We start from the raw sequence: 27,294 nt of genomic DNA, 5'->3' as shown, positions 1-27,294 counted from the left end.
GGTCCGCTCTTATTTATTCTGTTGTGATAATGTTACAACTGTAACAGCAATATTTTTTCGGTGCTCCCAGGAGTGCTTGGTCTGACTCAAACATAATAACCCACGGCACTGTCTGTCTGACTCTCAGCCATTCTCATTCCTGCTTGCAGCTGATGCCGTAACCCCGGCCCCTTCCCTGCAGGCTGTGCTGACGGCTGGCTCATGGAAGCCACACACGCACACACGCACGCACACACGCACACACGCACACACACACACGCACACACAAACACATATACGCACACACACAAAGACCTGTAGACCTGCATTTGCATGGAAACAAATGTTCACATGCTAACATATGCAAATACAAACGTGCACACGCCAGTGAAGCACTCACACATGGACATGCACACGTCTCTGTTGTGTCTTTTTACTTCACTTTATATCTACTTTTATTTTACTTGATTCCCCCTCCTCTTGTTTGTTAGTTGTTTGAAATTAAAGGAGTGCACCGTGCTCCGCTGTAGTAGCTGCAGGAGGAAACGCTGATTAGTGGAAACAACAAAAGTTGTTGCAAAGTTGCGTTCGGAGACCAGTTCAATGGGGGAAATTGTTTTAGTGCCCATTTAACTCCAAAGCGTAGCACTTGCGGGCAAACGTTGTTCCAGAGTAAAGGATTTCACAGAAGAGAGCTTGTGGCTTCACGGAGGGATTTGATCACTTTTACCTGTGCTGACAAGTCTTCCCTGCAGTTCAAAAGGAGGGAAAGTGGATGACTGATCAATATAAACGCAGGTGTTTGGAGAGAAGCCGCGGATTGATCAGTGATAGTCCCTCAAACCGGAGAAAAAAAAGGAACAAATCACAGGAAAGAAAGTGAAAAGTTAAGTAGGACACTGTCAGGGATTCCCTGGGTGCGAGTCTTGGAAAAACTGCACAGCACAAATGAAAAAGAACAGAGGAGAGCTGGTTGGGGAATTCAAAAAAGAATAATTAAAAACTCAAATCGGGTTCTTAACTGTGAGAAAAAGAGAGAGAGAGAGAGAGGGAGTGAGAGAGTGGGTTTTTTAAATCCACCAACAAGAATACACTTGGATGATAACTGCCTCAGCCGTAGGCTATTAAAATATTAACCACCGCTGTCCGAGCTGGGACTTTCCAAGCGGTACTGAGCAGTATCCTCCCCGGATACTGGGCCTGAGAGAAAGGCTCTGCTCCCGTTCGCTGCCCTGTGGGAGGCTCGGGCTTGCATGAGGAAGTGTTTTAATGTTTCTCAGATGCCTGGCTCACTGAGAGAGCTTTGACAAGGCAACTATCCTGGGTGTGATTTAAAGGTGTGCACTGAGGGAACCAGGTACTGGAGCTGAGGGCCTGTTAAGCTACCGGGTGCCTTTCCAGAGGAAAAGGAGCTCACTTTTTTTTTTTTTTTCCCTTTTTAAATTCCCCTGTTGCTGAGCAGAACTTGGTCCCTCAAGTTTGAACCGTTTTTATGGCATGAAACAAAAGCTCTAATGTTACTGCTACCTGATATCGCTCACTTTAACACTTGTAAATATACAGTGAATGCATTTGGAGTGGAAGCGGAAGATAAATAAACGTTTGCAAAATATTGAGAAAATGAAAAGCCGCCCTGAGTGTTGATATCTGAATTATTTTGGCTGAAGACCAGATTTGCATGTGTGCAGAGTTTGTTTCCTTGTTATTTAGTTCAATGACGGATGCTTCCAATAGCCCGCAATTGCCTGGAGCTTATTACACTCATAATGTATAAGCAGATACTTAGTGAGTGTATATCTAAATCATTTAGCGGGACTTGGTTTCGGCGAGCACATGGCGAGGAGCGCACTCGTATCTCAAATAGTGCAATCGTGGAGGTTTTATTGACTCTAACAGATAACTGCAATTATTTCTCTGAGTGTGCTTCCTGGTCTCTGCCAAATATGAGCTGGCAGATTATTAAAAAGACAAGTGGTCTCTTTGATACCGAGACAAAATACATGGGAGTATTTTTAGCAACCGTAAAGGGCTGCCAGCTTTGTTCAGGTGGAATTTTCTGCATGGGGAGAAATGATGTACGTTCATGTGCTGCCTGTAGCGGAGAAATCATGGATTAAGATACAGTGGTGCGGTGAAAAGTTGCCGGATATTCAGAGTGGCAGGTTCGCTGAATGTTTCATGAGATTACAGAGTCGCGGCATGTATCATGGAATTGACTTAAATTGTTGAAGTAGCCTGAAGTTCATCGAAACTGGTGAGGTCTCTAATCTTTTATTCCCCAAACTGTACAGCGGAGTGTCTCAGTCTATCCCAGTCAAGTTCCGCTGGCCCGTCTTCACCTTCATGTTTTTACCCCGACACGGACCTATTGTTCCCCTCGGCCCCAACTCCCACTCCCCGGTTCATGCTTTGTAATTTCACCCTGTCCCAGTTCTTGCCCACTCCCCCACCCCCCCTCACCCATACCCGCTTTGTCTCCTCATGTTGTCTTATGTCCTCTTTCTTTTCTTTTTTTTCCCAGCGATGTCCCATATCTCCCTGGAATCAGGAGCCGGGCTGGCATGGCAGGCAGATGGGACAGATGAGGATGACAGGGATTGGCTAATCCCTAATCTGCTGTCTCCTTGCCACTCTCGACAACAGAGGAGAGAGGGAAGCAAGAGGGAGCGAGAACGAGAGGCAGAGGGTGATGGAGCCAGCTAGATGGAGCCAGCTGTCAGATGGAGAGTCTTTCATGGTCCTGCGCACACAACAGCTGCACAGGGCCCGCCTGTACGGCTCTGCATTATTAAGCATCTTTTTAGTTGGTTCCAGATGCAGACCTAGCTGTGTTTACCCAGGCTTTGTGCTTTCTTGCTCCCCCCACCCGGCTTTCCACCTCCACTTCCCACTCCACCGTCTCGTCATTTCCCCGTTTCCTCTCGGCGCTGCGGCTTGATGTGGTCAGAACCGTTTGGCTTCCCTCATGTGTCTTTGCTTAAGTGAAGGCAGCGTTCGAACATATGACCCCCACACCTCTGAGGTAACATTAGCACCATAATAGTTTAGGCCCATTACGTGCATTTCCAGCGAGGAGACACGTTTGCAAATCATTTAAACATGTGGGGACTTTGTGAGGGTCCCTGGCTTTTCCCGTCTCCTCGGCGCAGATGGAAGTTGAGCTGGGGTGTTTCTGTGTTTCTGCTGGTTACAGTGATCGGTGGAGACATCGGATGAAAAGGAATATTTTTCTCCAGAAACGATACGGTAACGGCAGAGAAGTAAAATGTAATTACAACATAATTAAATGGTTTCATCGCTGTAATTACACACCATTTAATGTGCTGCTGTCATTACGACTGTGCGTGTCTGCATATAGAATGTGCAAACAGGCAAACTTGTTTAAACACAGATGCACAGGGCGCATACAAACAGTCAAACATATGTGCGCACACACAGACACACGCACACACACACACGCAGCACTTCACTACGACATTCACATATTCACACGGCAACCTTTTGCAAAAGCCAGCTTTGAGAGGGCTAATCTGTGCCTCGGTCCCGTCTCTTGTCAAGTTCAAGAGGGTTAACAAATCTTTACCTCCAGAACAGCCCTCCTCTTCCCCCTTTCATGTCCACATTTGTTCGCTGTATGTCCAAAAATCTACAGAGGCCCGTCCCGACTCAGTTGGGATTGGTTTAGCTGAAGAGCTGGAGGCTTTTCAGTTGCTGGCATCTGTTGTTCCTCTTCCCAGAGCTGCTGGCAGTCAGTTAATGGCCATGCTTGGGACCCAGAGAGAGAGAACAGTGGCTGATTTCCCCATAGCCGTCGCACCAATCCCGGCACACCACCAACTGCAGATGAGCCACCAGCAGCTAGAAACATTCAGGCTAATGCTCCGCTTCTCTGAGAGTTTGGGGCAGATGTTCCTCACTTTCCGTGCCTCGTCACATAACTCAACACTGTCAAATTTGTCTTTTGATTTAGGGCGCACCGTGTTGGCGGATTTTTTCATTTCATTTTGGGCTCGGAAAACAGTAAAAGCGTGAGGAATCTTCAAGATGTTAAGAATTAAAAACAAGCCTAACGAGAGGCAATTTCACTTTCAAAATATTATGATTGGATCAACAAGTTATTTTTTTTCTCCTGCGTTTCAGTCGTACGGCCGACACACGGTTCATCTCGACTTAGCGCGGATCATGCATCTTATTATTGCAGCCACTCCAGGGTTCACTCTCTGGCATCTGCATAATACTGAAGGAGGTTGCTACAGTTTAATCAGTATCTTGTTACTCTGGAGAGTAAAGCTGGATATGTTATCACTAAGGAGGAAGTTCAAATGAAGCTTGATAAATAAATTAATGCCTTGATGATTAGCTGTCACATAAGCAATTAAAATGACTTCAAATTATTCAGTTTCAAACAGGTGCAATGAAAGAAGAGCGCGATTGTTGTAGTAATTGTCAAAATCGAACAATTTGTTTTGATGAACCCTCCATATGCAGCCCTTATGAAAAATTCAAGCCGGCGTGCATGAAATAATTCAAAGTCATTTAATAATAGAATCCCATATAGCTTATGTATCAAGGGTGTTTTTGTCTCCTGCCTGGGCCTCTTTCTTTCCCTTTTTTCTCTCCCTCTCGCTCACGCTGCTGGTATAAATGTTCTGGGCTTTGGAAATGGCCACGACAAAACAGTGTATAAAACTCAATCACATTCTTTTAGCAAATTATTAATTATGACTGTCATAGTCACAGCATCCTCCTGACAATCTCACAACTGCCTCAGAAAAATACTCTTGACAGCTCAGGACCCCAAATCCCACAATGAATTCGTCCTTGACACATCCTTAATGACGATCATCTTGATGATTGTAAATACATTATCATATCAGATCACGTCTGTGTTGCAATCATCACCTCCATTTCCTTTTAATTAAACAGCAAAGCTGACACCACATCTGTCAGAAAGGAAGTGAGACTTTTTTGAAATCGGTGTGAACTTCTCCTTTTTTCCTTACTCCTGCTCCACAGCAAACAATAGAGAGGAAGGCGCCTTTGAAAATAACAAGCTCTATCAGTGCCTATCTCCTCCTTGCCCTCTCCTCCTTTCTTCCTCTCCCCCTTTCTCTCCCCCCCCCTTTTCTCTCCCTCTCACACCCTCACCCCTTCTCCGTCTCTTCTCCCTCCGCCGCTCTCCCTCTCTCCCGCCACTTGAAAGGCAGGGTAATGAGACAGCTAGAGAGCAGAGGAAGGTGTCCGCGGAGCATCAGTTGTGCATGGGAGAAGTGAAAATTTACTGCAAATGAGACGAGGCCCGTAAATTCATTTTTATTCAGATTACTGTCATCATACATTACAGCTTCCCTTGTAAACATTTGGCCTTGGTCTTTGTGATGAGGTGTCATGATTTGCCAGATTACGTTATTAAGCTATTAACACGTCAAGCGCGGCGGGCAACAATACAGGGGCACGCTTAAACAAGCTGAAGAGAATGGAGGAGGTGTCACTGGCTTGACATATGAAGGCACTTAATAGCTACTGCTCCGAGGACGGAGGAGAGAAATTAAATAGACAGCTTTCGGCGCGGAATGGAGAGAGCTATTCACAAGTACTCAGAGCTGACTGAACTGTCTTTACTGCCTGATTATTTACCAGGTCGGTAAATAAAACGCCGTAATTTAAGTCTATGGAAAACATATTTCCGCTCATACGCGTGTTTATGGCGCCTATTTACATGTTATTGGCATCATTACTAAAAAGAGGCCTGTGTTTGTTTCGGATTTGAAGGCCCTGGGTTCCTGGTTCTTGGGTTTACACTGTAAATGATACAGATGCTTGGAAAACCTTCGATTTGTGATCTAATTCAAAAATTATAAAGAAAAAACATTTACAGAAAACATTTGGAAGACGGTGATTTTAGGGGCGAGTTATGAAACTGCGCAACCGACTCAAAAGTTTCTCTTTGTCTCCGGTTGCGTTGAACTTTCATTTTTTCCCGTCCAATCTCCTCAAAAAATGTCAGCGTGATGAAATAAACAGGCGTCCCACTGGTGACATGAAGAGGCTGAGCATGGACAGCCAAGTCAGCGGTTTTGAGTGGATAAATCCATGGTAACCTATTGAAATGGTTCAACCACAGCCAAAATCAGCCACGACAGCCAATGGAGCCAGAGCCCCCCGTTCAGCCAGCACAGCAGCTTAGCAGTCTTAACACAGAATCCACCACTTATCATCATCGGCATCCAGCGCCACAACACTCCACCATGAAGAGGCTTGCGTTAAGCCGGTTAAAATAACACGAGACAATACATCAACAACAGCTTCCTCTTCCCTTTTGATGCCTGCTTAATTTGAATGGTACAATGGGCTGAATCCTGTTCTGGTGCTCGACCAGAGGACCACAGAGCTCTGTCCATCTCTCCTTCACATCAGAGGCTGCTGGAGGAGCGGGGGGCCCCCTGATACTGTGTGGGGTTGGCTGATAAAGGCCTTATTTCAGGGTCTTCCAGTGAGGGGCTGGATTCTACTCCCCAGCAGGGACGGCACGGGCCGCGCCGGTTAAAGCAGATGCTCGAAACTAACAGTCAGAGAGCTGAAACACTGGGAGGGGAGGGCGGCGGGGGGGGAACGGGGGAAAGTGGAAAAGAGAAAGTGGGAGAGGAGATTGGGAGAAGAGGGTGAGTGAACGCGAGAGGTGTTGACTGATAATGGATGCTACCTGGAGAGTTTGCCGTGCATATGACACCTCTGAGCTATAAATTGGGCTGTTTGAAAGTTCAATCTTTTCCACTTTTCCTTTTGTTTTGTGGGGTCGGCGGACGTGCCCTCGTGGTATTTGACTTTTCTTCCAGGCGCTGACATATGACTGAGGTCCCATTACCGCCAGCCCCTGTTTGCTATTGAGGCAAACGATACCCATTGACCGGTACGGGCCCCGTGAAGCGTTTTACCTCGGGCTCATCCAGGACTTGACATGACCTTTGAACTTGAGGAGCAGAGCAGTCAAATGTCTCCCCTGTCATTCCCTTCAGAGACTCACTGATTCTTCACTAGATACCACACACACACACACACACTCACACACACACTTAAGTGACCATGAACACACACACACACAGTTTCACCACTTTTTTTTGTATTGAGCTAACACACACCTCACATAGCAAATTCAAGGTTACACTTCCCTGCATTTGCAGCACATATGGAGAAATATTAATAACTTTTTAAAGCTTCGTCAAAATTGTGAGATAAAAATAAGCCCAGATTCGTATGAATATGGATTCCTTCCCTCTTAATTCTTCAGAATGTGCTGTTGTAGGTCCTCATGAATATCCTCCGTCATTTTCTAAACATGTACACGTTGTGGGAGGAGAAGATGGGGATCACATTATGAAAAGCGGGAGTGAAGGAATCTAAAATTAGTAACAGCAAATACACATTTTTATTGCAAAATAAGAGGAGGAAAAAGAGAGAAAATTCTCAAGCATGTCTTGGTATGAAATCTAAATTTGCATCATTGTCTTCTGATTCTTCAGCCCCAGTTTGGAAACAGCCAAGTGTGTATTTATCTGAATCACAGAGAGCCAAGCTTGTGAATTCACTGTGACAGGAGCACCACCAACTGGTCAGAACATGCCTCCTCACCATTAAATACCTCACTCCCCGCTCCTCTGATGTGCATTGAAAGATTAGTCACATGCATCCAGTTGCAACCTCTACATTTAAACAGTCTTGATTTATTCTTAGTGTGATCTGAAAAACAAGCAAGTTTTTTTTTCTCTTCACCTCAAAACCCCCTCGGAGAGGTTGACTTCATGGTATCCATCATCATGCATCTTTAATGACGTCAGGCCAGGAGCATGGAGTAAAATCACAGTAGTGGCCCGAGGCTAAAACCAGCTAAAATGAGGTTCCTCTTACCCCTTCCCACGCAGAGAGAGCTGCACACAGGCCGAGAGGGAGGGTCCATCCCACCCATCGATCGCCGGGGCGGCTTGGCGGCTGACGGCCACTCGGCGGGGTTGATGGATACATTTGTGCCGTAAAAAACTGGGAGTTGGAACGCGGCGGGCCTGAGCCGTGAGCTGGGAGACAGAGGTGTGACAAACGATGGATGCCTTGATTTATGGGTCCTTCTGCGAGACTGCGGGAAAGGACAATCTTCTCTCGCCCAATTTTGTTTAACTGTAAAGGGCCTTCGGAGACCCACCACACAAAGGCTAAAAAAAAGTAGGAAACTTCGCTCTATTCAAAACACATGTCAAAAATTGGAGCAGTGGTGTAACACTGTGCTTTTGTCCCAGTCTAGTTTCTGTCACACAAATCTCCACATTTCCCATCAGCTCTAATTCTATTAGTCACGGCCCATCCACACTCCGAACAAATACTGTTTTCCACATTACAGAGATGAGAAATGGACTCAACTCAATTACATACAGTAACCCTCAAACAAATAAGTCAAATATAGCTCAGGGCCAAAATGCATTTTATATCACAGAGGGAAAAACAAAAGAGCAGGCGATAAAAAGATCTCCCACATTTCACAGCATCCAGTGTTTCTAAGCCATTTCCTGTAGAACTCTATGATAGTCTGAGTGTGGCTTGGAAACATCTTTCAGTTGCCGAGCCCCCAGCCTTGACCTCGGGGGTCAAAGTCAGTCAGGCTCTTCCTGTCTGTGGCTTTTCCCAGGATCCCCTGCCTGTCGGCATGTCAGCACCTCTCCTGTCTCCTCACCAACTCAGGATGTTGCTTTTGCCTTCCAAGAGTTTCCTGAAACCGGAGGAAAAAAAAAGATCGGTTTCCATGCAGGGGTCACTTGGTGTGAAAGAAGAAAAGCCATTAAATATTGCTGTTTTGTATATTTGACTCAATTTTACAAACTCGCTGCCCTTTGACTCGGGCCTATTTGTGGATGTGAGGATGTGTTAGCCTGTCGGGAATGAAAAGTGCATAGAGAGAATTGTTTTTATGGAGGGTAAACACACGAGCCAACTCTCCCATTTTCCATACATTTTTTTTTCCAGACAGTAGCTACCCATTCACTCCAAGTATTTTTCTTTAAACTACGATCATACATTGGAAATAATTCCATTTTTATCCCTGTGTTTGGGACAGGATGCCTTTGACATTTAACCACAGCACTAATGGAGAACATGCAGGAAGCCTGCGCTGGAAGCAGCTTTTTCATTCCTCGTCACTAAGATAATTAAAGTTCGCACTAAAACGGGGTCACGGTCTGATTAGAGGGCATGATGGACAATTAAGGGTGACGTTGCTAAAAAAGCAAAGCGTTTTTGAGCAGAGGTGACTGGAAATGGGGCACATTATTAAACGGCATGTAGGTGCCTCACTCTTTTTCTCTCCCTCTTTTCCTCTCTCTTTCTCCAGGTACTGAGAGGAGGAATGAGGACTAAATGACAAGGTTGCACCCCCGGCAACAGACGTCCTGATTACTTTTTGTCTCGAGCCTCACAGCAACCCCAAATAAACCAGAGGCTCCAAACCCTATACACTCAATTAGCAGCCATGTTTACGGGGGAAGAAGTTGGCTGTGCATGCACACCTTTGTCTAAACTTTGATATTAAGCCTGTCATGAATGTTTAAAAATTCTCCTTAGCCCCTGCAGTATACCCGTAACTCTTATTCCCTTGTTGAGCAGCCCAAAGAGTACGTGTGTATAAATGGAAGGCCTGTCATTTCACATTCATTAAAAGTGAAGTTCCAAAATTAATAATGTAAAAATATGGGTTTTAATTAGTCTTCTATTCTGCCCAATGTACTTAAATTGGATCATCTAGTCCCCGATGCCCTTTCACTTAATAAAGAATTAGCCTGTGATGTTCTGAGCTTGACAGGTAGGATAAAGTGGAGAAAATCACTGCTGTTATATAAAGGATATATCCGTTTGTACGTAATTTGCAGCTTAGTCAATTTGACAGAGGGGAGGTTCCCTGCCATGGATCCCGTGCAGGTTTCCTTTTAATGCATTTCTATCATGTTATGGCGTGACCACACCATTGCCTTGCACTGCTCATTTCTGTCATATAATTAGTGACATTAATCCAATTTGATTGGATATCTGCCTCACTCTGGCTGGAGCATTACTTTTGAGTCGTATCTGAACCTACGCAGACGAGGATCCCGCTCAGTGTGATCAAGTCCACTGAAGTTTTTAAGTGCTATTTAAAAATTTCAATTTCATTTTTTTTTATTTGGCCCCGTCACATCACACCTTAATTTATTTTACTTTTAAAAAATGGAATTAAGTGACACTATTGTGCGATTGCACACGGACACTTTGCACTCTGATAAAAAACAGCCTCCACTTGTGATCGTCCGAAGCTCAAAGCTCGTTGCATCTTGGAGGTTAAATAGGGGGTGTTTAAAAGGAGGCTTTAGTTGAAAGCATATGGCATCTATGAGTGATCCTTTACATTCAGTGGCCATATACTGGTGTTTGTGTGCGGTTGAGTGGGTGTTGTCGCGCTGTTCTCAGGCAACGAGCCCAGACAGCCCTCACCCTCTCCTCTCTCCCTCTCTCTCTCTCACTCTCTCACTCCCTCGCGCGGGACAGGCACAGCTGTCAGATCAAAATCAATCGCATTTTAAAGGACGTGCGAGCTAAATATTTCATTCTTGCCTTGGGAACCAATTAAGTGCTACATATGAAGTCAGAAGGACTGGTTGAGCCGGAGTCGTACTGGTGCGTACCAGCTGCTCCATTGCTTACTCCAACCCCCCTTTACCCCCATGCAAATGTGTCAGTGTGAACATTCGAGTTCAATTACCTAGTGATGTTTTAAAAATGCACCAAAGCCAGACTGGCAGTCCGGAATTGGAGGGGATCCACCCCAGGTATGTTGTTTATTTAGTTGTTGTCTGTTGTGCTGGCTGTAACCCATTTGCCCTGATTGCAGATGTAAAGGATCCCAGTGATAGGAGGGACCGGGGCCTTCAAAGTGCCATGTGTCAGAGAACACCTCGCACCGGATGGCAGGGACAACTGGCGTCTATTTCTCAAACCATGACCCCTGCCTCCCTCTCCCATTACACTGCATCACTTCCCACACACAGAATTAAAAGAGATTTTCAAACGTAATCTTAGGGAATATCTCCTCCTGGTGTCCTCTATATATATATACATTTTCTTTTCTTCTTCTTCTTTTTTTTTTGCTGATGCTAATTTTTGTCCTCTTTATTTGCTCTTTTGTCCACTTTCTCCATTTCCTCATCTTTTTAATCAGATTCCCTGGGTATGATAAATCACGCTGTATGTATTCCTTTTGGAGTTACAACAATGTGTCGCGTCCTTCCGGAGCATCTGCTTTGTCAATCTAAAGGACGAGTAAAAAAAAAAAAAAAAAATGTTTAGACTTAAAGTGAGCACCAGGACTGAAGAAAGGCAAGGGGTGAACAGATAAGAGAGTGAGGGAGAAGGGAAAAAGTCACACTTGGAAGGTTAAAGTGTGTGTATGGGAGGGAGTGGGGGAGCGGAAGGCGACTGAAAGCGAAAGAGTAGTCGAGGTAGAGAAAAGAACAAATCTGATGGCGCAAAAAGAGAAAGTGAGAAAAAACAAAGGCAAAGGAGAGTGGAACAGACAGGGAGAGGGAGAGTGAGAGGGAGAGAGAGAGAATGAGGCAAAGTGAGAGACGGCGCAAAAAGGAAACAGTGTGAAAGAGAGAGCGAGAGAAAGGAAAAGTGGGAGAGAAAGAGAGAGAGAGAGAGAGAGAGAGAGAGAGAGAGAGAGAGAGAGAGAGAGACAGGGAGGGAGTATGATTGATAACGGTGCTGACAGAGCCCCTCTGGCCATGCTCTCTGTGGCAGTTTGGGGAGACAGGGCCTCCCCGCGTGAGACCGAGCTGCCCCTCGCCACCGTCCCAGCACACACTCCACATCTGGTGGGATCGCCCACGCTAGGTCAGAGGTCGCGGCACCATGGGGCTACTTTCGGACTCACATCCCCAGAATGCTCGGAGAAAAAAACCAGGGGCCTATTGGGTCCTCGCAAAATAATCAGCATTTTGAAAGTACAAGCATGAGCTTAATCACTCCTCAGGAATATGTTTCCAGTTGCACTGACCCGGGGATAAGGTGAGGTGAAATTTAAATACACAAATAAAAATGATTTTTTAATTTTTTTTTTTGGGCTAAACTGTGATCGCAAAAACAAAAGCTCTGCTGAAGGTAAGTAGAGATTAATGTGCAATGTGAACCCTGTGTGTGTGTGTGTGTGTGTGTGTGTGTGTGTGTGTGTGTGTGTGTGTGTGTGTGTGTGTGTGCGTGTGTGTGTGTGTGTGTGTGTGTGTGCTCCCATCCAGTATAGGTGTGTGTATTACTGCCCGTGTGCGAGGAGACAACACTGATGAATTAGAGATAAATAATGAAGTAGCTCGGGGACTGATTTGTGATAGCAAGAGGGCCCATCAACAGAGAACACTAATACTTTTGAATGCTATGCCGTTTGATGTTGATCAAGTTCAACTCGGTTGACAGGACTGAGAAGACTGTGGGGAGCACAGGGACCGTACCAGAGAACCTACTCAGACAGGTGAAAGAGGAGAGGGACAATACCACTCAGACACACTCACGTACGCAGCAACTCACACATACAAACGCACACCACACACCACACACACACCCACACACACACACACAGGCCCCTGATCCAGTGCTCAGAGTTATTTGAACATTTTACCTTTAAACAAGAAAAAGTTAACTCGTCATTTGAGTTACTTTATAGATTCTAGAATCTACTTTTTCGACAATTAACCGGTTGGAATTCTTAAGAAACACATCAAATATGGCACGGCGCCCAATTTTTTTTGGGGTCCATAGACATTCATGACATGCCACTGTTCCTCCATCGCTCGGGGCACGGGTCATTTTGAAAGTGTCACCATTTAACCGGGGGGAGGGTTGGGTCTCCATACCTCCAGCATTAGCCCATGTGGGCAGAGTTGGGGTGTGTGGAGAGCGTGGCCTCATTATGAAGGAGATAAAGACCGTTAAGGCTGTTTGGTCTTGGGCCGGCTCCAGCCCCTATGGTGAAACACACCTGCTCCCCTCTTTAAAAAGCCCTGCTCCAGTTTAGCTCTTGGCCACGGACGAGTAATGACCTATCCAGGGGGCCGTAACGCCCGCTTCGTTTAGCCTGTCGTTAAGACCCAGAGTCAGCAGCATACTGCGGCACAGTACCGTGCCAAAACTCAGTACAGGGTGTCCTTGCCAAAGATCTAACATCAAGCCTACTCCGTTAGAATATGGATAACTAACCAGCTAACCACATTAATGAAATGGCAGAATGCATTTGGCAGCGCTACTCTGCACTTGAAGAATTTCTTTTAGACATATTGTCGACTGGGTTTGATACTGTGATAATTTGACTGAATCAGCAACATGAATATAAATCAAATATTCAGCCCTTGTATCTCGGCCAATAGGAGCGGACTCAAGAATACAGTACCCACTTAATAATTAGAGAACATAAAGTTGCAGCTTGACACTGCTTGGTTTCCCATTGTTGTCCTGTCTTTGTTGTTACACACGCGCAAACAGTCGCAGACATGCACAATCACACAGAGCAGACACACACACACACACACACACATGCATGCATGAACATGCTCACACGGAACATGCATGTGCACACACAAAGCCGTGCAGTGGCACACACGTGCACGCACACGCATTCTCACACACAAGCGCACTCACACACATATAAAGATTTCCCAGTTTCCCAGTTATGTTTTCATCAAAGCTTTTCTTTGGCACTACAGAGCAGCGTCAGTATGGTAATGTGTTGTGCTGCCTGGAAAGCTGTCAAAAAGCTCCCACCTTGGATGAGAGACCACGGTAATTCAACTGGGCTCCTGTCTTCTGTGTGTTCAGGTCTCCTCATTATTCCGCTTTGCAGGGTAATGGCGTCTTGCACTGTTTTATCTGTCAGCTCACAGCAAACTATAGTTTTTTAGCCCTGTATATTAGATGCTAACATCAAAGGCAGCTGTCTTGACACAGGAGAGAAAAGGAAAAAAATTGTTGCGTAAAAAAATGGAAACACTCCCGGTAGGCGAAAATTGAATCTCTTTACGTCTGGGGTGATGTGTGTATTGAGAATAGATTTGCTGGTTGGCGTCTATGTGTTTGTTCTCGAGTAAACAGCGAGGCTTGTTTGGGTGTAACTGTCAGGTATCTGCGTGCGCCCCGTGTGAAAATGTGTTTGTTCGCAAAGTGGGAGTTAGAAAAAAAACAGCAACACAAATTCACTCTAGCTGTCTGATCAATGGGGATTTAAGTTACCAGTGACAACTGCATAGCAGATGTCAAGAGACGTAGACCCCTTGCATACCACAGCAGCGCTAGCCGCGTATCCTATCAGCAGGTTTGTGACTTGTCTCTTTTTTTACCCAGCTGAACACCTCCGAGAAGTGATTTGTTGATGCGCCAGTGAGATCGTGTGAGCGCACATGTTTTGTTTTGGAGTTTTTAAGTTTCGATAAAAAAGTGCGGCACCAAAACTAAAAATCTGGCACCATCCTCCGCCCTCCTCCCGCCCCCCTGCACTCACCTCTATTTGGGCATGTGGGGTTTTATGCCCCCTTAGGTGGTGGCAGATTTGTATACAGTGTGTGTGTTTATTGCAAGAGTGTGTATCGTGAGGTATAATCTGTGTTTATAGGAGTAGATGAATGTGTGTGTGTGTTTGGGGGGGGTGGTGCAGCGTTCTTCAGAAGACGCGAGTAGAGCAAATTAAAACTCACCGCAGGAAATGAGCGCCCTTGGCACTCCTCTTCCCAAGCAGCTGCACACACCCCAACCATCATCTGCCATTTTGACACATCCACGGGGCGTAGCAGGCAGCGACAAGGGGGGAGCAAGGGGTGCCAACGCGACACCCACGGCTGCAAGCATTGCCGGGCCGCAGCCTCCAGCCAAACAGGTGTGTGACATCATGCCGCTGGTTCCTCTTCGGGGGCCCGGGGAGCAGGCTGGGGGACCGGAGCAGAGAGGGGGGTGGAGGAGGAAACAAAGGGAGGTTAGGTCTCTACCTGACAAGCTCATTGATAACGTTTGGGACACGAGCCCTGAAGTCGATGGCAAATTGCCTCTAATGTCTCCTGGAGATCACGGGCCAAAGTCAGGTGCTGGGCGCTAAATGGGCTCATTAGTTATGATTTTTTTCTTCCTTTTTTTGGACTTTGCAAGTAGTTGCACACACACGCACACACACACACACACGCACACACGCACACCATGTCAGACATGCTTGAAGCCAGAGGGCCTTTGTAAACTTGGGACGTCATCATAACTCAAGACCGGGTTACAGTTGAGCCCAAATGTTGAGACCTTTTCCTCTGAGCTCCGTGTGGCACATACAGAGCAGGGCAATTTGGGGTTTGGAGTTTTTTGACTATTTCAACAACTGGGACCAGCAGGGTCATCTGGGGAATACAAATCGAAATGATCAGTTCCGCGCAATCTGATTTTTTCTTCTTCATCAAATCTGAAAACCCGAGCAAAATTATAAAGAGAGGCAACAAATGAAATCAGAACGCAGCTATTTAGAATTCTCAGCACGTCTCCCACATACACTCCTCTTCGCACTTCAGTCGAATCCCCCAGCGACAGATCCTGTAACAGAGGAGAGGGAGGCTGTGAGTAGCCTGGGGGGTTCCTAAAGGCACCCGTCTGGGACCTGCTTCATAATCAGTGGACAGAGAGGATAGTGGTGGTACAGCTTCCCAGAGCCACTCTCTCCCCCTGGCTGCCCGAACTCTGGTAAGCACCCCAGGGCTACCTGTTAAGGTGCTCCCCCCGGTCCAGTCTCTCTTCCTGGGCAAAAAACTTGCTCACAGTCTACTGTCTCCAGACTACACATGATCTGGGTGCTGATCGGGTGAAGGGGACAGGAGTTCCGTCTGTGTGCTGTTTGTGTGCGTTTGTTTGCAAATTGATGCTGATGTACGCACGCTAATGCATGCATGGGGCCCATTTTGTATGTGCGAGCACCGCCATATGTGTGTGTGTGTGTATCTGCTTATACACACACATGTTGGTGCTCTCTGCATGTGCAAATGTTGTGCCTGGTTTCCTGTGTTGCTAAGAGGAGGTTTATTATTGTTAGTTGTCAAGGAGACATTGCGAGGGAGTGGGAATTACTCACCCACATGGACATAACTGGATGCCAAGTAACAGCCTGGACAATACAAGTCTCTCTGCAGACCTCTGTGGTCCTTATCAACAATAATGCTTGTTAATAATGTGAAATTGCTCTAATTAGTCTACAGTGAAATTAACTGCCGTAGTCTAATAAGAAATGATCTACCTGATGATACAGTTCTTTAAAAGACAGCAGCTCATGGACCCTAAAGTTCAAATATGGCAGCTGATGTGTGTTGCTGGATATCTTTAAGATTTTTCGGAAAAAAAAATCTATTATGACACGTTGTCTAGAGTCTGTTTTATCTGTCTGAGTTTTTATTGTAGTTATTGTAGGTATATGTAACATTGGCTGTGTTTCTCTTTCCATAGTCAAGAGCAAAATTCCCTTGACTGCGCCTCGGGGTATCTCTCCTCCTTTCCGCTTTTCTACAGCACACCTCAACATCACCGCTGCTGTTGCAGATGCAGAAAAACACTGTAGTGGTGAGCAACCAGGGAGGCAGGTCCGGGGCTGCAGCCCTGGACTTTCTAATTCAGGCCCCGGCCAAGGGAGCTGGGAGACATAGTGGATTTTAACAAACACACTGGCCATCTCCAAATCTGCCGTGTGTGCTCAGCCGTCCATGGTTCTTCAAGATATGTGGAGAAGAGGGAGGGTGGGCGGGAGGCTTTGGGGAGGTGGGGTGTACAAGGCAGAGAGAGCCAGGACTGTGCCGTCTCTCCAGTTTGGTTTGGTCCGAGCACAGAGCCAGCTGGCCTCATTAGGACTTGATGGGAGGCGGGCTGGCATGAGACATGCACATGCATGCACACATCAACAAATGTAGTGTGAAGCGTGGCCTGATGCCCGTGAAAGACCCACACAAGTTTTTTTTTCTTCGTCATTTTTTCCCCTCTTTTCTATTGAGTGCACTGTGGCTCGTGGGCACAGGGAGTGTATGATGTGGGGGAACATGATCATTAGTTTATGTCTCTCTTTAAGGTGCTGTCTTTACCTGGCTCACCTGAGCTACCTCGGTGCACTCGAGTGCTTGTTTGAGGGAGGCACGAACCATGAACAGGGGGCGATGAGGGTTGGGGTTGGAAGGAGCGGAGCGGGTATAAAGGGACGAGAGGATATGATTCATGGCGGGGTGGGTTCATCACGAGAGACGGCCGCTGACCTACAGTCTGAGGGCCGTTGGACCGGAACCAAGGCCTTGTTCCGACAGAGCGAGTGTAGCGTGAGCTGTGACGGATGGCGCCGGTCTGTTTGAAAGCCCCTGAGCAGGTGTGTGTCTCGCTCACATCTGCAGGCGAGCACAGTGAACCGAGACCAAATGGCAGACGCACGGGGCCCATCGGGTACCTGTGCACTGAGACACACTAATGATTATGGATGCAGGCCTATTAACGGTCACATCTGTAAGGGAGAACAACAACCAGCGCACTGGGAGTGAGTCAGCAGTTTTAACTCCCCTCTGGAACATAGACATGCTGGTGTCAATGTTGGGATAAAAAACTCAAAACGCTGCTATTCCCTCAGTTCAGGTCCAGGTAGGAACCTCTGCTCTGCTCAGGCTTCACCTAAGGAAACCACGAGGCTCTCCTCCCTCCTCCAGCGCAGACTTTAGGAAGTTTACTTGTTGAACTTGAAAAGCGGCAATTACTCCGTGCAGAGACCGAAGGACATTCTGAAATTTAAAAAAAATGAAGTCGCTGTTACAGCTCAATGCTAAATTATCAAATGAATTCATCAACTTAAAAACAGCGTTAAATATTCATTCTAAGAGTATAGGTAATAAATTAAATATTACTCATTGACTCATTATTTAAAAATGCATAATATGATTTGCATAGTTTTATCCTGATAGGAAATAATAATGGGTAGTTGTCTTGTAGCGTCTTTCATGACGGTTGAAGCCTGCGTCTTTTTGTTCCCTCATCATCCCTCTCTCCTACTTGCTTCTCATTAAAGTTTTAACGGAGGCTGTTTTAATTGTCAATCCTTTGACAGGTTGATAAAAGCAACTTGACAATTAAGTTCATTGGCTGCGCTATGCATATTAATTAGGTCTTATTTGGGTTTCTATTGTTATTGGAAGGAGCACTCATGGTGTAGCAAAATGTCATCCATTAACTTCCCTCTTCTCAGAACTTAATGTAATTAAGCTTGCTATTGTATGACTACGAGAGGAGACTCTAGAGAGGGGAACTTTTAGTATTCATTGTATAAATGAGTAATGCCATTCCTGTGACACTGCAACCACGCAATTCCTCCGAAATCAGCCATTCACAACTTTATTATCTGTAACAAGTGCTGCCTGCTCTTGTTTGGTTAACGGACAAAGGGAGAGCGTGCTTTCATGTCACCGTGTGCGCATTCGCCGTGTGTGTGCGCGTGTGGGTTTGTTTATGAATGTGTGAAGCGGAGATGAAGCAAGACAGGGTGTGTGCGAGTCAGACGAGAAAACCAAGCAGGACATAAAGGGCGCGGAGAGTCTCAGCACTGGGAGGGAGGGAGAGGAAAAACGAAGGAGTGGTGGGGTTGGAGTCGAGGTGGGGGCGTTCGAGCAGATTACCCAGTGCACCTTGCTCAACTCTGCAGGCCCACACACTCACATCAAAGTGGTACCCCCTATCTGCCCGAGGCTTAGTCGGCCCCTGTCCACCCCCCATGTCACTCCATACATCCTCCTGTTCATGTTGAATAATTGACAGTTCTGTTTTACATGCTCAGCATTTGCCAGGACATGGAAGTGTGACTCCAAACAGGGCACGACTCTGAGATGTGCTGTGCCTTGGGTCGACTTCATTAGAATGTGCCCTACTGGTGCTCGGCACGCACCCGGAGCTGAATACCATCAAGCAGGACCTATGGAGGAGTTGTTGGTGGAAACAGGAAGGTGGCTTTGGCCATAAACTCGCGTTTTCGCTGCAGTTTTATCGAGACTTAATCGTCCACGTAGCTTTAAGAGTTTTCTCCTTCCCACATGTGAGTTGACAGCAGGTCGCATTTGCCAGCCTGGTTTATGAAGGGAGCAACAACTCCCTTCATTACAATAAGACTGGTTTCAGCTCCTTCTTTGAAGACACTGGGCACTGTCTGGTGTGCACTTACATTTGGAATCTGCTGAACTTGTTGGATGTCACTCAACTCCGCCAGAATGGCCGTGCATAGCAAAGGACAATGACTGCCCAGGGTACGTGAAGGGGACTGCAGTGTTTGTGCCAGGGCGATCTCTGAAGTCAAATAAGCCATTATCAGTCTGTCAAGCCAGGTCTCATTTGAGGTCTCTTAATAACAGTTAGGCAGTTTAGTGAAGTCGCTATCAATGCCGGGCTAATGGCTTTTTACAACTACCGTCGAGAAACTGGACAAAGAGCTGAAGAGATAAAGTCAGTTTGCAACAGGGTGATAACTTTTCTCCAGGTTTAATGTGCTCTTGTTTATGCAGTGAAAAATATCAAAGCCGCCGGTATTTGCATGACATAGGTTACTGAGGCTTTAGTGCTGTGTGGTGTGGTGCTGTCCTTAAAGCAGGGGAGGGAACGGCCTGGCTGTTCATTTGATGGTTTACCTTGACCCCTGAAGTGTGTCGCTCGCACCCTGAGGGCTTGGGCTGGCAAAACCTTTCTCAGTCCCCCCTGGGAATGATAATCTCAACGTGGGCGTTTACCACGGACACCAGACACAACACCATTAGCCACAGCTCCGCTGCTGCTCATTAGGACCCCCGATCGATACAGGCGGCCACAGGAATCGCCAGTGCTGCGGAACCGGCTATCACTCTTCAGAGTTATTATCGTAAACAGCACTGGCCAAGATTTAGGGCAGTACCCCACTTTTGCCGTTTCTATTGGAAATAGAGAGTTGGAAGGGCAATAACTGACAGAGCAAGACCCTTCTCAGGACACCATATTGTATCATTTGTTCTGAAACTTGGGGCTGTGTGGAGTCACAGCCTTGCAATAAAATTAGAAACAGTCAGGAAACGTTAGTCTGCGCACTGCTCTTTTCTCTGGGGTTTGGTATTATGACATGGTCGGAGCAGAAAAACACTGACACACAGGAAGTTCACTCATTACCCTGTAGATATGTGAGCGCTGATGTCTCCCTCATTGAGTGTCAAAAACAAAGCGTGAGTCGTTTAAGCGGACAACGAAAACTGCGATTTGCTGACTTTGCAAAGCAGCTCGGTCAACCGCATAAAATGTGTTGTGGAGAAAAAAAAAGAAGAAAGGTTGAAATCCATAGGGGTCAGAATGTGAGCGACTAAATGCAAAATGACAATACTATTTTTAAAATGTGTCGGTGCGCCACGTGACCTCCGCTTGATACCACGGCGACGAGCAAATCTAATTATTTTCCAATTCTTTTCTCCAACCCCCCCTCCTCCCCCTGAAACATGAGGTGCGCAGACATTAGTCACAGGAAATTGTAGATGAAAAGACAAAAAAAAAAAAAAAGAAACAGGGATAGTCCACTGGTTTCTGGCAGAGGAGAGAATAATATTGAGGCAAAATTGTGAAAATAAGAAAAAGGGGAGATGTATTGATTTTCGGTGGAGCCAGGGAAAGAAAAGAGAGGGAATAAAGAAGTGCTCTTTGGCCGATGTGTCCAAATGATGTCTCGGGGGAGGTTCTTAATGGTGGGGGGAGGGGCGGAGGGGGGTTCAGGGGGTGAGGTGGGGGTGACGGGGGCAGGTGCCTACCCTGACTAAGGCATGGAACTGCCCTTAGGCTAGGGCTAATGGTATTGGCTGAGCTTACTTTAAGCAGCTCTTTCCTAATGGCCAACTATGAGTGTGCCACAGGATAGACAGGTATTGATTGGTTCAAATGCTCTTGAGTTGACAAGAACTGAAAGTCCCTCAAGCATATACAATCTCGCAGCAAATTATGTCACACGGAAAGGTGATTAAAAACAGGGGCTCGGGGCAGGCACACTCATTAAAAGTGTATATGATATTTCTCTTGTTGTCCTTGTTGGCTGTTGCTCTGTCTTCTTTGTGTTTACTCTGTTTTTTATTTTTTTTCTTCCTCCTCCTCCTCCTCTCTGCCAAAGCCTTTGTCTCTCTCACTGCTGTTTGTTTTCCTGAGTGAGAAATGTCTCTTTATACATTATGAAATTCCAACCAGCAACAGCGGTCTTCAAAACTTATTTTTCCAAGGATGGAGCTCCGGCGCGTTGACTCTTCAACCCTCCGTTGCATCAGGCCAGGACGTGCACGTACACACTCTGCTGGTGCCGCTGTGAAAAAATTCCATTTGAATGGAGTCAAATGTTCTGACATCCTTTTAAAAAAAAAATGAACACAGGTGTGATGCGTTCGCTTTAGGAAAAAAAAAAGAAAAAGAGGTGCAACATACGGGTATAGTACAGAGAACAATGCCATATATTTGCTTTGTTGTCATGCCCCCCCCTTCCTCATACACACACACAAAAAAATGCTGTGTACAAGATTTTCTCTTATTCACAAGGGGCGCTTTCTAGACTGCTTGAGGCATCTGCTTTGATTGCATAATTCCCATGAGGCGAACAACACAAAACAAAAATACTGACTGAATTCAGACTTATAATATACCGAACAAATAACATACCAGCCTCACTCTTCAAAACCAGAGTTCTCTAAAGAAAAGGAATTGGAGAGTAAATTTCAAAGTTGAAAGCTTAGCTCTTTTGCAGTGAATGCAGGAATGAGGGTGAAAGATGAAACAAACTTTTTTTTTTTTTTTTTTTTTCCTTCCCCTGGCTGGAAATGTGCTGCATTACCAAAACAAATAGGCCGTAGCACACGCATTTAGGTGCACTTAAGCCAAAGTGGTACCTATCATAGATACCATAAAGTATTTTTTAAGCCGTAAATGCTGCGGATATTTCAGGAGCTGGTGGCGAGGAAATGTTTTATTATGCCGAGGTAACACGGCAGGTCCCCCCCCACCCCACCCCCACGTCATCTGGTGCTCTGCCAAGTGTGGCACGACAGTTTCAAGCAAAGCAAACAGTGTCGAACAAATGAAAGTTAAATAAAATGACGGGTGCTTTTTCCCCGGGAAAACAAAAAAAAAAGGGGGGGTGGACGAGAGAAAGAGAAAGATTTTCTGCATCCAAATGATACGGCTGCAGTCAAAGCTCACAGTTTTCTTCTCTTTCGATTAAATGCTCTTTCTCTGGCTGTTTGTGCTTTACAGTGGAGTGTGCTACATCGCTACTTTCTTCTCTACAGGGGCCCCTGGGCTCCCCAAGCAATAGGAGTAAATTAGAGTGCACCTGTTCCAGCTCCAAGATAAGCCATCTCCAGAGGATTTCCTCTGAGTAAAATGAAGTGAGTGAAGAATAAACAGAATATCACAGCATTACTCCGCCAAGGTGAAGTTGGCTGCTGCTCTGGGGACACGGTTCGTTTTGCACAACACCCAGCGAAATATCCTCTATAAACCTCTGGATGTGAGACTGTAGGAATGGTCTCTGCTCACAGCGGAGAGAACAGGCGCTGCACTTCTTTGCATTGCAACCCAGGCTGCCAGTCTGTCTCTCCACTGCAGCCACTCACAACCTTGACTTGAAAATGCTGTTATTCGTGGTCTGGGTGTTGTGGTTTGTTTCCAACGCGTTCTGACTCTGTGTCAACACATCTGCGATAGTCCAACATCAAACCAAATACTTCCCCCCGTTTTTTTCCCTGCTCCTTTACCGCTGCCAAAATATTTTCCGAAAGTATTACTAATTAAGTCAACTAAAAGAAAAAATTGTTAGTGCATCGCTCTTCTCTTCCCATCGGCTTAGCCACATGAGTAACTCCTTGTGTGTTTCTTGGAGGAAATAAAAGATGTAACCCCAGTGTGATGCCCAAAGACCACTGACCGTAGATGTCTGGAATGCAAAATTCACTCAGTTGGTTCACACATAAAAGGCATGGATAATTAGAGGAATAATGTAATTCATCATACGTTTGATAATCAGTCTGATTTGGACTCCTATCTGCACCGGGGCATTCAAATAACCCCCCTACTATTAGCACCCCACTCTCCCTCACACCAGTAGTCTGTTTTACCCTCTCTTTGTTCCCCTACAACACATTATCATTATTGTAGCTAATTGCATGCTTTGCCTTGAAGTTGTGCTGGAGACTCGTGATCTGGGGTTGAAACGTGGACAGGGATCCAGTCTTCTCCACAGCTTGCTTTACGCTGCTAATTGCCGCTACCACAGGAGAAGGCGTGCTCCTCGCTGTGGCCAGCCGGACGAGGCTGGAACGAGCGTGGCGCGGGTTTGGGTGTGGAGGGGAGGGGGGTGCTATCACACAAGGGTGGTAAGACGTGGGAGGGAGAGCCGAGGGTGGCGTAACTGAGGTGGGATGGGTACACCAGATTGGGGAGGGAAAGGGTAGTGGCTGGGGGTAAGCGGGGGGTGGGCGGGATAAAACCGGCGTTAGATGTAGGTCAGCGGGAGTGGAGTACCCTAAAGATTACAGTTGGTTAGTGCGACCCCTCTCTGACAGGATCTGAGCCCTCACTCCCAGCAGAGGTGGACCCTGGCATTTGGGGAACCCGGCTATTAGAGAGGCTAATAAAGCCCCGGCAGAAAGTTCTGAACCTGCGGTCGTCCAGAGACACTGTCCTGCCCCGGGTCCAAAGGCTGGATCTTAGTTAATATCGTCCTAAATGACTGCAGGCGTCCTCTAAATGATTGCTAATAAGACTGCGGCGCTGTCATGTGGCGCAAAACACATCTATAGGCACCAATTTTCATTTTACAACCTCCCCTAATAATTGTGTTTTTATGAGAGCCCATCTTTTTTATTATCTTTGTTTATTAAAGAAGTGTAATGTGAGAGATGAGTTCATCTAACTCTGAAGAATCCGAGATCCGCGCGGGCTCTGATAGTTTCTTAATTCAGCTGGGAGCGTTAGTTTTTACACCACAGTATCAACTTCCAACTTCAAAATGAGTCACAGCTCCCCGATGGGGCTTTAGCAGAGGAAATGGAATCACAGACAAAACTAGTGACAAAGCCTCCATCACCTCACATGTGATCTCACTCCATCTGCGAGAACTTTGGGTCTACCCTAGAAAAATAATAAATATCCTCGTCTCATGGCAGGCGCTCGTTTTGTTCAAAAGGTGGTTTCAAGACCAAACAAAGGAAATGGTATCATTAATGATAAATCTCATGAACCAGGGCCTCTTAGAACAGTTCGCTACAAATGCATGGATAAGGCGGTGATCTCTTTTCTAACAAAGGATCTCTAAAATATGAAGTGAAAAGCTACCCAAGATGAAGCTGCTGCAGAAACGAGCGAGGAAGAGTCTATTTCCACAACACAAACAGATTTCCTGGCCTTTAGCAGTCTCTTACTGGGATACTTTGAGACATATCCATCAAAACACAGCTGTATTCATTCATATTTCATACCTCCTCCTTCTCCCAGTGCTTTAACACTGTTCTTTGATCAAAGCAGAGAAGTCGGATCACAACAGGAAGGTTCCCTGCCAGCCAAGAAGAAGAAGAAGAAGGAAGGGCCAATTCACTGCTACATACTGTACACGCTACCGTATAGCTCGCTGCACTGCAACTTCACTCACTGGTGAAAAAAAAAAAGAAAGAATAAAATAAATTAACACCTCGCAAATGCAAAACTAATAAGACTGGGAAAATTCATGACTTTCCACAGATGCCAGGCTTTTTTATGTGGATTTCAACGTTTTTTATTTTACAGTGAGCTCGGATTCAGGCCGTGCAGCTCGACTGCAAAACTGTACAAAACACTTTTTTCCTTCCTGTTGTAAAGACAAACTCCATCAGTCAGCACGCAGGGAGAAATTAATAATCCTTTCTGCAGAGTTTTTAGAATGACGGATTGAAGTCTTTGTTAGATTTAAAAAAAGAAAGAAACAGTTTTCTGCAACTTAAGTGATGGAATTGCTGAGAGAGCGACAGCCCCCTGGATTCAGAGCACGCAGCTCAAGAGCGTCACCATGTGGCCACACGGGGTTATGACAGTGGGCAGTGAGTGAGAGCCACTGCCTCGCCTCAGAACGCAGTCATATTTTCATTTCTCCGTGACCCTTTCCACATTTTTTTCTTTTCCCCAATTAAATTTCATGTCAACTGCTTTACATTACGGCCTCATCACCCCCCCCCCCCCCACCTCTCTCTCTTTACCCCACCTCCAATGTATCAATTCCAAGACGTCGCACTTGCAAAGACCCCTTTCACTAAGGCTCTGGGAAAAAAGTGTTTGAAGACCTCCCTGACATTTAGACTCTCTCTGAAGATGACTTTGCCTTCTACTATCGCCTGCGGGAACATAGTAAGACCCACACTAAACTTCAATTGATATGCAGCGCCAGATTCCTCCAGGGGAAATTATCATTCTGTTCATAATAAGAGCCACAACAAGCACCTGGAAAATGACTTTATTATATTCTTCAATAAAAGTTTCCTGTGACCCATCGGAAACACACATGGTGCACGGAGCGTAATTGTGATGAAATGAAAACTATATTATGCATATGATAGGATGCTTATTTGATGGTGGGCCGCGCAAGGATGCACATCTGCTCGGATGTGCTTGATTGGCAGGTGTGTTAATGCAGGGCTGTAGCCTTGGATGGAGGAGCTCTGAGACCCCGCTTTCCTGGAGCCATTATCCAAATATGTTCTGTTTTTCAAACAAATGAATGGCACAAAAATCAAAGTATCAAAAATGTATTGCCCTTCATAATGGAATTCCCTCTGAGCAAGGACACGTAACAATGGGCCATTCTCGGCTTCCTGTCCTTTCCCTCTCTATATGCCAATGGATGTGACCTCCACAGCTTTAACAATGGGGCATCCAGCAACATAAGCACTTGGCTTCTCGCCACAGCCACTACGTGCAGTAAGGTGGCTTTCATCCTTGTTGTTATATTTAAGGGTGACATCCTAGCCTGTCGGCCTCTGCCATTGTCTTCGCAGTGATTATTTTCTACTGTTGTTTAGCCCCAGTTGTGGCTCTTTGATGAAAAGGTCGCCACTCAATTGGAAAACAGTCATTAAAATGCGGTGGGTACTATTCACCAGTGTTCATGGGGGAACCAGCTCAACTGAGCTGGTTAATCAAAAGTTAATTATATAATTTTCATGCAGATGAGGGAAACATTCAAATGAATCCCAACTCTACAATCATTACAAAAAATAAATAAATAAATAATTCTAAAATGCTATAAAATGTTCAGGGACCAGGAGGCTGTAAACAATATGAAGTTTAATTTGAGGTAAACAAAGTGAATATCCACCAGGGGGTCTGGGAAGGAGAAAGTGAGGTTAAATCAAATTTGGAAACATAGATACCAGCAGGTTTTGTTGTCCTGATATACGTGCAATTAGGCAGGTCCTTGATGAGGACACTGGGAGGGAGAAAGTTGGCTTTCACTGCGAATGCTCTGGGATTATTTAAAGGGAATTTATAGGATTTCATGCTTTATCTGTAAACATTAATTATTCTCACACAAGTAAACCAAATTGAATTAAAACCATATTTTAGAGAATGCTATAAGGGCATAATTATCTTTTATGAGCGTGTTGCAAAATTATTGAAAACTCCATAACGATGAGTGTAAAGTCAATTAAATCAATTCCAGGAAGTCTCACTTGCGACTTTCAAAAGAAGACGCGCCGGACGACGTCGTCTTCGCAAAACTTTGTGAAAGAAGGTGAAGAATGGAAACACTTTTCATAAAGATTCTAAAGTCTCTGCTCATCAAAGGGAATGATTGTGTTATGCAAATTACAAGCATGAATATTAAACCAACGATGTGAAGTTTCACAAATGAACAAGCATTGTTCTGAAAGTGCAATGGAATGTGGTTTAATTTCTCTTTAATTCTATGTGCTTTATAATGTTCACCTTTTCCCAGTTGTGCCAGCGGGTTTGGGTTCATTGGTGTGCATTACAACCACGCTCTAACAATGCGGGCCTCCCCGGTGTCAGCACAGTTCATGAATCCCGGCCCCTTATGCACCAGGCGATTAGTATGGTGCTCTGTCTGTGGGGCTTTGCCAGAAAATGAGTTCTCTTTAAAACATATGCCCCCTGCTGATTCTTTTCCTTTCCTGATATGAAATTCCAATTTTTATAATGAACACCAATTGCCTTTCACAGAGAGGGAAGAGAAAGTTCTGCACTTTGTCTGTTGTG

The sequence above is a fragment of the Limanda limanda genome, chromosome 15 (genome assembly GCF_963576545.1).
Source record: "Limanda limanda chromosome 15, fLimLim1.1, whole genome shotgun sequence".
NCBI classification, from domain to species: domain Eukaryota; kingdom Metazoa; phylum Chordata; class Actinopteri; order Pleuronectiformes; family Pleuronectidae; genus Limanda; species Limanda limanda.
Note: the sequence above shows the minus strand (reverse complement) of the source record.